Below are 10,267 nucleotides of genomic sequence, written 5' to 3'. Positions count from 1 at the left end.
GCATGTACAGAATCCTGCACTATACGATCGTTAAAAATAATTGTGAATAATCGTTGATCTGTCATTATTTTTTTCTAATGACAATTATTGCATGTGTGTATGTAGCCTTATACCCAGTGTCAAATTTGGTTGCTAGGGAAACCCAGTATTCCTGGCTTCCTTTGTGTATGCTGGTATGAACTCTCCTAAATACCTGTGCAGGAGTTACGTCATACCAGCATGGCCAATCAAGATAGCCAAAGATTGTCTGGAAGTGAAAAACATGGCATACAGACATGGAAATCCACCTGGGTTTAGTTCCTTTTTATTATATAAATATTGGCAGCATGGTGGCTCAGTGGCAGCGCTGGTCCCAGGTTTGAATGTTGGCCAGGACACTATCTGCATGGAGTTTTCAGGTTCTCCCCCTGTTTATGTGGGTTTCCTCTTACACTCCAATAGGTTATTTGGCTTTCGCCCAAAATTGACCTTAGACTTAAATAATGACAAATGACAGGACTATGGACTTTGTACAGCGCTGCTTAACATGTCGGTGCTATATAAATACTGTGTAATAATAATATAACTTATATATATATATATATATATATATATATATGTAGCTGACATATAAATTTGCACATGTTTGTAAGAAATGTGGGATTTTTTTTCCTTCCTATTTCCAACGTTTATCTTTCCACCATTAAAACCAGCACAAATATATGCTTCCCCACATTTGGGATTGCCTCTAAACACATCACGTACGTAATAAACGTCGCCATTCACCTACGTCAGACAGTCGAACGAACGACTCTACTCTGCCAGCCACAATATGGCGGTGAAAGGCGGAGCGGCTCACGCCCTGGACCCGTGCTCTGTTCGCGCATGCGCAGTGCTTAGCCTGGACCCAGCACCGTTTCCTCTGTCAGGGCCGCGGAGACAACTAAGCGGAACGGAGGCCTTTTCTTGATTATCTGAAGTAGCGGCGGGTTCCACTCCTCTGTTCCCCGGCGAGTTCGGCCATTCTATGTCTATAGCACCCTAATATTACATGTCTGATAATTCTCCCTGGCTTGCCATTTAGAAGCTGCATCTCTTTTTGTGTGGTATTATCAGGAATTGCCTGCACGCCCCTTAGGACAGGAAGAGCAGCCACCCCTGAGCACATTGCCTGCAGCCCCCCAAATCCCCCCTGCACCCCCTGGTGTCACCCCAATTCCTGCCTGCACCCCTCCAGCCTGTACCTGGCCTGAATCAATGGAAGACCCTGGACATCTGTACCTGCAGGTAATTGTGTGTCCATTGTATGACATCTGTGCTCCTCCTGCCTGCCCTACTTTATTCAGCATCTTCTGCCAACATCATCTGCACTTCATTTCACATTATTCTCATCACAACCTCCACACATTTATGTGTCACAAAAACAAATCATTATTTGTCTGCAATACCCAGTGTACATTAGCTTTGCTGTCCCCTATTGCAACTATGACCATTAATCAAAGCAAGGACTGTCTTGTCTTTTTGTAGTATGATCTCATATCTTAGTAGTATGACATTTACAAAGCACATGGATGAGAAGCTTTTATTTTAGCCATGTGACTGGTCAGTTCTAAAAATCATTGAAACATTATTCTTCTATATTTGTGTTTTGTGATATTGTTGGAGGATTATTACAGAAAACATTTGCTTTAATGCCAACCCTTCCTATGTTTTCTCCGTTAGCATTGTAAGTAAGAGACATTTCTGCGTCGCCCATTAAGAAGGTTTGTACTCATGGATGCCAGTCTGGGTGCCCGCATTACTTTGCCCGGTGTTGTGTTTTTATTTCCATATCTGATACAACACCCTGCATGTCAGCGCTCGGCATGTCGATGGCATTTTAAGTACATACATTTACGTGACTGACACCCATAGGTTTGACACCCATTGGTTTAGGAGGGCTTGTTGGGACTGGTTTGTTTTACCCCGGTGAGCTATTCTGTGCTTAAAGTGCTTTTAGTAATTAGCTCCATGTATGCAGGAGACTTGGCGAAGATTCGTCACCACATTCTCCCTTTCATTTTCTAACCTGCATTGGGTCTTAGAGAATCTTGCTGCTAGCTAGGATTACAGAGCTGGGTTTTGTTGGGGGCTGCAGTCACAATGGTGATCAATCTGGATATCTGCCGTATAGACCTCCATGTGGATTACACGGCATTGATTCTATGAACCTGGCAACTTTTATATTGTTGGGGTATCTGTATACCACCAAGCACTTGGGGAGCAGGTGACCTAATCCTGCCACTGGACCTTCAGTGGTTCTTCTTGATGTTTACATTGCAAAAGGTTACTTCTTGAAGAAAAGTAATGATTGGTTTGGGAGAATTTTCAGCATGCTAGAACATCTTTGCAGCAATAGTAAATGAAAAATCTAAAAAAAAATGTTATGGTTTGATTCTTGCATAGTAAGTTGAATTTTGCTGAATCGCTTGTATGTAGTCAGTGTGTGCACACGCTTGTTCTTATATATTTTGTAAATTTATCCCATGGCTTGTAATATTGGACCGGTATTTATTCTGTCAAAATAACCAGGCTGCATTAAATATAGGTTCTGATAATCAGTGTTTGATGCAAGTACATTATTATTTTACAAAACTTCACCAACCACTTCTTCTTCACTATGATCCCTTGAATCTCAGGAACCACTTTGGCTTTTTGTTGCCATCTTTACTCTAGGTCGATCCATTTTATTCTGTAAACATAAAAAAAAATTCTGAGTGTGGCTTGATTAAAAAAAAAAAAAAAAAAAAAAAAAAATATATATATATATATATATATGTATGTGTCTGTGTATAGAAGGCGTATAAGTGTTTTAAATTCAGTATGTGGATATTTGACGCTTCTCTTCTGTAGAGATTGACTAATTGGCAACCTCATCTTTAAGGGAATTATTGCATTAGAACTCCCTCCCATACACCAAGATGCCATTCTATGGTTATCAAAAAGCTGTAAGGCTTGGGAACTGTCTAGAACAGGGGTCAGCAAACTCTGGCCTCCAGATACGGCCTAGCCGGTGGTTTGTTCCCGGCCAGCATTCTGCGGTGGACCTGGAACAAACTACCGGAGCCGCATGCGGAGAGGGAAGTGTTAACGCCAGCTGCTGTAAATAGGGAACATTCCCTCTACTCCTTATGCATTGCAGAGGAGAGGGATTTCCCTTCAGGGGGGTTCCTGGTGGGGGGCAGAGCAATTAGGGCAGTTAGGGCATTACTCCAGAGAGAGCCGGGCCTAGTGTGCTCCTGCCTACCCCTGAAATGGCCTAGTGGTCAAAAAAGTTTGCTGACCTCTAGTCTAGAATTTTGCATAAAGATCCAAATTACTATGGTTCTAGTAGGGGCTGCCATCTTTATTTACATTTTCCAGTAAAGGGAATCTTCATTTTTAGTTCTATAAAATAGCAAATGTTAGACTGGTGTCTAGATCCCCACATGAAACTCAGGTTTTAGGTCGGTGTTTTTTGACTTTTTAATATGGGGTAACTCTTGAAATACCTTTCAGGTTCGCGGGAACCCCTGGTATAGTTACTATATCCACTGCTCACAGTATATTAGTGTGGTGGTCAGTGGGATGAATGTCACCCTTACAGAGAGCCAAAGAGATCATTGGTGTCACTTTTTTTTTCTCATTTCTTAAGGAACCTGTAACATCCTCTGAAGGATCATTGTTAGAGGATGTCATAGATGAACACAGATTATCGGCCTATTCTATAATGACAGTTTCTGCTTTACACCCAGGTGGATGGTTTTCAATGCTTTCTTTAAATCTCTATAGTTAGTCATTTAAAGGTGTGACTTTGACATTTTTTTGCTGCTTTTACCTGTTTGCCTACTTTACCTAGATAATAAAACACATCACTTTTGTTTTCTTGCTTTGTACTTTTTATTCTTATACACTAAGAGATAAGTTAAAGCCGGTTGTAAGCAATATCTAATACGTTGATTGAAAAACCTTGTTGAAAGATCTTATTTTAGAGGTTCAGGTTGCAATATTAGCTTGTGTACATTGCAACTGGCTGAAACTGTAGATATGACCTGCATATTTTCCTTTATGAAACGATTATTGATCTGCAATCCAAACACTGATATGTGTATAGAATATACTGTGATTGCTGGGGGAATTCACAGCCTTTATTTTGCCTAATTAAATTCCATTGTGTATGTGGCCAACTTCTAAGGCAATGTATATTATGGTATTTTTGTTTATTTAGGATATTCATGTTAAAAAGAAAATTAGTGTGATAGAAATACTATCTTGGTTCTGTGCATAGTTTATGATTATCGAGAAGTTGTCATAATTGTTTGCACTTGTGCTTTCTACTTTGCAGTGCTACACCAAGGTTGAGCTTCATTGCACTATGTGGCTTTTTATCTTGGCAGTAGTTATAGGAAACCTTGGGGCTGAAACTCATTTGATATGCAATGTATGCAACAGTGCCAAACATTTTGTAAAGCTCCCCAACACTGTAAGGCAATTTGGCTGCACATGTTGCAGCACACCACACTACACATCCACACGAGCATGCATTGTGATGTTCTGCATTGCAAACAATCTGCCATCATGGAGAAAGGACTATGGGTGCATTGCTAACCCTACTTTTGAAAATGCAAGCTGCCTAGCAGTTCCTGGCTGCCTTTTGATTTTACAAGTGATTGGATCAGAAAAGACAAAGTAGAGAGAGACTGTGTTCTTGTTGCAGGTCAGTGACTGAGAAAGTAAAAAAATTGAAAAAAAAAATCACTGAAAAATTTTTGAATCTGCTTGATAGGGAATTAATTTTTAAGGTAGAGATGTTAGTAATGCCGGCCTTGTATGTCCTCATTTCAGGTTTACTTTATAGTAAATTTGACACAAAAGATATGGTAAAGTGTCATGACGACTTTCCTTCTGAAAATGCTAGTTGTTTGTCTATCTGCACATTTAAAAGAGCACTTTAAATCCCGTACTTCCCAACTCCCATTGTGTACTACTTCTCCCATCTCTTAGAGTGTAAGCTCTTCTGGGCTAGGTCCTCTCCTTGTCCTGTGTCATTGTATTTGTCTCTCACTTGCAAACCCCTATTTAATGTACAGCGCTGCCTAATATGTTGGCGCTCTATAAATACTGTTTAATATTATTAATACACTTACTGGCTCAACCATGCTCTCAATGGCTCCCATTCAACTGAATGGGATCAGTTAGGTACAATTGAATATGTGCATTTCCAGTGGCTTGTGGCACTAATCCTAATCCTAACTATGCAGTTATTCTGTGTGCATAGTTGCTTTTCTTCTCTGGAGGAAAATACTTACAGCAAGAGCGTTAACCGGTTGTTAACCTGTGTGGCTCCTAACCATCCTGTGTTTTCATCAACAGTGTAAGAAGCACCTTGGGCAGGTATTTGGATATTATGCGTAATCTTGTTCTAGCAAATATAACCTGAATCTGAGTTGGCTAATCTATAAATACTGATGTTTACTAAATTTGCAAACATGTGGATGAGCAAGATTGTAAATATTGACATTTTTATTGAAGGTGATGCATGATCACTGGTAGCCAATATACTGCCCCTAAATATCTGCCACAGGGCTGTCATGGTGCAGGCACTCACCTAAACCATCTTTGTTACCTACAAAGAGGCAACAGTTCTGGTCTCCTATTTGTTTCTGGTATTATTTCTGTACATTTGTATTCCAAATTGCAAGTCCGATTAATATTTTGTGTTAGGCTAGGTACACAAGTGCAATGGTTCTTGTCCTATAATCGGCTCAGGGCTCATATCGGACAAAAATCTTGCATGTGTACAGCGCTTGTCCTCCAAAGGCCAGTCCTGGCAGATCCATGGAGGTCGAACAATAGTAATGTAAGTGAAGGGGAAGAGAGCACAGCGGAGTGCCCCTTTGGCGTTCTCCCCCTCTTCTTTCTATAGAGCAGAACGGTGCTGTGTGTGCAGCACTCATTCATGCATCGTGCAGTCGTTGATCATTGGAAGGGATTGTAAAAGATCCTTTCCAACGATAATTATTGCACGTGTGTACATAGTCCTACCAAGATGCTCCCCGCTATGTATTTGATATGTAATTACTTGAATGCAGTCAAAAGATCAACCCGACTGTCACTGTGATGTAGAAGAATTTTCTTTCTTGCCTAAAGCCACAAATGGTATTAAAACGTTCCGATTTTCAATGATTGCAGGTAAATAATGCGATTGCTTTGAGGAATACGTTCTCATAGTACACATTGAATAAGGAAACTGAAAGCTTCATCAGGCTATTTGGTATTATTTCTTTTTGTGGGAGCCTATCGGTTAGGAAGTATTTAAACCATCACATAGCCAGCCTAATAAAGAACTGGAGTCTGCTCATTGAAAAAAATTGCTAGTGATGTGTCTGCACATGAATGCGGTTTATTTATGAGAATGGATCACATTACTGTGTCAGTGTCCATACCATAGACACACCCTGGATTGTACAGAAGCACTACGTGCACATCATTGGTGGGGGCTGGAATTTCATTTTAGTATATTCTGGGCCCAAGACATATTTCTGCACACTCCTTTTATTTATTATAGGAATCCAGCTGTCATGAGCACATATTTTCATACATGACAGTCCATCTTTCTGCCCAGCATAAGTTGATGTTGTGATTTCACCAGCATTTTTAAGCACCGGGTTATTTTAGTGCCTGGCTTTGATTTCAGTGTATATTCTCCCTGGGGGTGTATACCACTAAAATTCCAGATACCAGGGCTGGTGAAGGGGCTTGTAGGATGGATTGTCATTACTCTTAGGCTGGATCCTTGTTCCATAATCGACTCAGGGCTGATATTGGTCAATAATATTGTGTGTGTACAGTGCTCATCGTCCGAACAACCGTCCTGGCGGATCCACGGACGTTGGATGCCGCTACGTCTTTCCCTCCCTCTCTATGGAGTAGAATGGTGTTGTATGTACAGCACTTGTTCGTGCAGTCGTTTGTTGCACGTGTGTACAAAGCCTTAGGCTGCGTAAACATGTTCAATAATTGTCGTTGGAAAGGATCTTTCCACGACAAAGGACTGAACAATGCATGAGCGATTGCTGTACATACAGTCCTGTTCTGTTGGGCGCTCTATCCCCTTCACTTCTATTATGATCGTTTGTCATTCGTGGATCCACCAGGACGAATTCATGAACGACGAGCCCTGAGGCGATTATCGGACGAAAATCATCTGATGTGTATGCATCCTAAATTTATATTTGCTTTAGACTTCTTTGGGGATTCTTTAAACCGTTGTTCTTTGACAAGTGATTGTGTCCTCTCTTTGTCATAGACTTCTGTTTGTTTGTATTGCTGGTATGCTCTGTGCACTTTGTTCTTCTGTTAAGTTGTGTGATATTGATTTGACTTTCTGCTGTTTTTCTGTAGTGTCCCATTGACCACAATACTATTTGGCTTCTGTATTGGAAGAAACAGACAACCTAAAGTATTCTTCCTTTAAACTGAAAATACATAAATTAAAAAAAATAGTTATGTTCTATCTGAATAATTTGGAATGCATAGCCTGGAGTCAAAGATAACTACAGCCTTAAGATTGTATTTCACATCACAGTGACATGAACAGGACAATGGTATTTGTGTTTGATTGATAGTGTCAGCACTGGTGCATTTTTCTTTTTTTGGAAGAGAAACATCCTCAACATAAGCCATTTGCTGTCATTAATTTTATTTTAGATCTGCTATTGAAAACTTTTATAATAGTAGCAATCCAATGTAGATATATTTCAGTGATTGGATCCCTAAAACTGATATTGTAGTTTTTAGTAGAATAAAACAATAGATAAATACAACAATTTTAGGTATATGGTTATAGGCAGGACCTATTTTGCATTGAGTTTCTGGGTCTTTACACTTGCTGAGGATGCTGTGAAAGTTCTCCCTTATCCGGTTATTAGTAATTAGTCACATTCAGTCTGCAATGCTAAATATGTGTGCTGGATTAATGCAAAGCTAGCAGCTGGACAGGAGTATGATGGCTGGCAGGTCTCATTTGTCAAATGGGCAGGGAATGATTCTGCCTGCCAGGCTTATAACTAAAGATTCAGTGATGAGTGGAGTAACATTTTTTACTCTTTTGCAGCCATAGAGCCATAGACAAGAGATACAGTACATGGTCTTTTACCTTAGGAGTATTCTGTTTGTTCTGTCATGGTCACTTTAGCTACCAATAACTTACACTTTGGTTGTGACTTCCCTTGGATGTGATCATCAGCTAAGACGCTACTGAACCACTAATCACCAGGCCCCCTTTTTCCTATCGGGCCACTTCTCTCCAGGCTACCCTCCCTCGTGCCAGGATCAGTACATTTATGCCAACCAGGTTCACAATGCCAATAGGAGGGAATTAATACTGTGCTCTATCTCCCACGTAATATATTTCTATTAGCTGCTACTTATATAAATAGCATTAACCTAATACCATTTTATTACATATCTAGTAAAGTTCAATTCTGTAACAAAACATACATATACCAATACAGGAGCCACCACCCACCTACAATTTCTTCCCACCCAGATTAAAAGAATTTCTGGGTTAACACTGAGACCCTTTCATATATTTGTGAGTAGGTAAAGTGAGGAAAATATTACATTACTTTACAAAAAAACACTTTAAATGCCTTAAAAATGTTTACAATAATGTATGGGAAGCACAGACTATAACATTTCAACCAATAAATTACCTGAACAAATACATACATTTTAGATAAAATGATAGATGCAGAATTTAGCCTCGAAAATTATTTTAAATACCCACAAATTAAATACTGAACTCATAGAACCTGTACGTTGAAAAGGTATTTGGCATATTTTTTTGTGCTTTTAAGGATTTTAATGTCAATTACAAACTATCAATAGTGAAATAATCCAGCTGTCTGAGTTAAGAAAAATGGAAGCCAGGGCCCAGCAGTAAATAGGTTAATGGTGAGGTTGTGATCGGTTAAATTGTCCCTACAAAACATGCTCTGCTTTTTCTCCTAGCAGATAATCTAATTCATCCTTTTGGTCACATGCACAAGCTGCATTTATGACCCCATTGATTTGGTGTAATTGTACAGCCTATTAGAGGTATTTGCAGAAGGATATCTTAGAAGCCATATATTGTGGGTTTCCAATGGCCTTCCCCATCCTTCCAGGTCAATGCTTGTGCTGCAAACTGGGCTCAATGACTATCACTTAGCTATGAAAGGACTGGGATGATGGATGCTGATTTCTAACAGATTCATATGCTACATGAAGATATTTGGCCAAGCAATGATGTTGAAAATTGCCCATTTTGTTGACAGATGTGGAGGTTGGTTAGATTTACTTTGCCTGTGGCTTGATTACTATGCATTTGTTTCCTGCATAATGTATTACCTGTGAAATGGGAGTTTGGCTTTTCCTTGTTAAGAGGTTTACCCATCCATGTCACTTATCAGGGTGATCTCCAGCAGGTGCCTGATGTTCATTCTGGAGACGTCATGCAGAGATGCTAATGAGCAGTATCAGTACATAGAGACACGTGTTGGTATAGCTAGAAGTGAATATTTCAGTTGTTTTATGTTTATTTGGCCAGACTTTTACCTTTTCATCTGAAGTTTAATTTACTAATTTTTAGCTTTACCTAGTTCCTCCTTTCCTTCCTTCTAGTTTTAAAATTCTAGTTACTGCAAGCCGGTCATGGCTGGAGGGAGAGGCTGACAGGGTGCTGTACATGGCTTTCTGAAAACGAGAAGCTGTGGTAACACTAGCATGTAATGCTGAGTTTCCAAAGAAAAACCTGAAGTCCAGGGAGTGAAAGGGACATGGCAGGGACAGTGTAACTGGGAAGGAAGCCTAGATGTGACAGGATGCCCATCAGGCAGGAAATTAAGTGGGCTCTATCTTCAGTTTTTAATGCACACAGAAAGAAGATGACTGTGTGCAGTGAAATTAGGGTATGCAGGTTTCTTACAAGTGAGAAATCTGTAAATAATGCACTCAGCTTTAAAATTCAGCTGGGTGCCCTGTGTATACAGATTGTAAATGTTTCTTGCAAATAACTTGAAGATGTTGTGTGCAAGTTTATTATTTTTTTACCCTGTAACTTTCACTGGTAAAAGTAAAGAAACTTTAAAGGCCTTTAAAATAAAAAATCTGCATATACTTAATACTATTGTTAGACGTTTAACTCGGCCCTCACCACCCAAAATAAACATGCTAAAAATAAGCTTGGCTTTTGGGAAACCCTGCACATTTTCACTTGCCCTCCACT

At 39.8% G+C, this 10,267-nt stretch overlaps 1 protein-coding gene across 2 annotated transcripts in view; it reads left to right on the top strand.

Moving 5' to 3' along the window:
• Positions 1-869: 869 nt before the first annotated feature.
• The window catches only part of CSK (C-terminal Src kinase), a 65,145-nt gene continuing 55,747 nt past the window's right edge, over positions 870-10,267 (top strand). The window contains exon 1 of one of the 2 annotated variants that reach the window (XM_072402187.1): positions 870-1,266. The gene's annotated coding sequence lies outside the window, so the exon portion shown is untranslated. Of the gene's footprint in view, positions 1,267-4,334; positions 4,715-10,267 lie in introns of those variants that run through there. The other variant, XM_072402191.1, reaches the window with a different exon arrangement.

Source organism: Pyxicephalus adspersus, chromosome 2, assembly GCF_032062135.1.
Source record: "Pyxicephalus adspersus chromosome 2, UCB_Pads_2.0, whole genome shotgun sequence".
Taxonomy (NCBI): Eukaryota; Metazoa; Chordata; class Amphibia; order Anura; family Pyxicephalidae; genus Pyxicephalus; species Pyxicephalus adspersus.
The sequence above is the reverse complement of the archived record's forward strand: the minus strand, read 5'-3'. Positions and strand labels throughout refer to the sequence as shown.